Source organism: Xylocopa sonorina, unplaced genomic scaffold, assembly GCF_050948175.1.
Source record: "Xylocopa sonorina isolate GNS202 unplaced genomic scaffold, iyXylSono1_principal scaffold0035, whole genome shotgun sequence".
Taxonomy (NCBI): Eukaryota; Metazoa; Arthropoda; class Insecta; order Hymenoptera; family Apidae; genus Xylocopa; species Xylocopa sonorina.
Genome location: NW_027490106.1, coordinates 1,972,335 through 1,973,920, shown reverse-complemented (window position 1 = coordinate 1,973,920; position 1,586 = coordinate 1,972,335).

The window sequence follows — 1,586 nt, the reverse complement described above, 5'->3', positions numbered from 1 at the left end:
TTATCTCTCGGTTGGAATTTTTTGGTCAAACTATCGCCAATGTACGGATTCTAACTCTCGGTGGGCACTTTTTTCTTCAAACTACTGTCAATATTCAAATTTTAACTATCTGTTGAAATCCTTTTGTCGAACAATCGTCAATACACGAATTTTAGTACTAGGTTGGAATTTTTTTCTCCAAACCTTCGTCTGTATACGAATTTTAGCTCTCGATGGGAATTTTTTGGTCAAACTACCGCCAATGTACGAATTTTGTCTCTCGGTGGGCACTTTTTTCTTCAAACTATTGTCAATATTCAAATTTTAACTATTTGTTGAAATCTTTTTGTCAAACAATCGTCAATGCACGAATTTTAACACTAGGTTGGAATTTTTCTCTCCAAACCATCGTCTATATACGAATTTTAACTCTCGATGGGAATTTTTTGATCAAACTACCGTCAATGTAGGAATTTTAACTCTCGGTGGGCACTTTTTTCTTCAAACTACTGTCAATATTCAAATTTTAACTATTTGTTGAAATCTTTTTGTCAAACAATCGTCAATACACGAATTTTAACACTAGGTTGGTATTTTTCTCTCCAAACCATCGTCTATATACGAATTTTAACTCTCGATGGGAATTTTTTGATCAAACTACCGTCAATGTACGAATTTTAACTCTCGGTGGGCACTTTTTTCTTGATACTACTGTGAATATTCAAATTTTAACTATATGTTGAAATCTTTTTGTCCAACAGTCGTCAATATACGAAGTTTAACTCTACCTTGGAGATCTTTTCTTCAAGCTATCGTCTATAAACGAAATTTATCTCTCGGTTGGAATTTTTTGGTCAAACTATCGCCAATGTACGGATTTTAACTCTCGGTGGGCACTTTTTTCTTCAAACTACTGTCAATATTCAAATTTTAACTATCTGTTGAAATCTTTTTGTCAAACAATCGTCAATACACGAATTTTAATACTAGGTTTTAGTTTTTTTCTCCAAACCTTCGTCTGTATACGAATTTTAACTCTCGATGGGAATTTTTTGGTCAAACTACCGTTAATGTAGGAATTTTAACTCTCGGTGGGCACTTTTTTCTTCAAACTACAGTCAATATTAAAATTTTAACTATTTGTTAAATCTTTTTGTCGAACAGACGTCAATATACGAATTTTAACTCTAGGTTGGAATTTTTTTCTCCAAACCGTCGTCTATAACTAACTATCTGTTGAAATCTTTTTGTCAAACAATCGTCAATACACGAATTTTAACACTATCTTGGAATTTTTCTCTCCAAACCATCGTCTATATACGAATGTTAACTCTCGATGGGAATTTTTTGATCAAACTACCGTCAATGTACGAATTTTAACTCTCGGTGGGCACTTTTTTCTTGATACTACTGTGAATATTCAAATTTTAACTATTTGTTGAAATCTTTTTGTCAAACAATCGTCAACACACGAATTTTAGTACTAGGTTGGAATTTTTTTCTCCAAACCTTCGTCTGTATACGAATTTTAGCTCTCGATGGTAATTTTTTGGTCAAACTACCGCCAATGTACGAATTTTGTCTCTCGGTGGGCGCTTTTTTCTTCA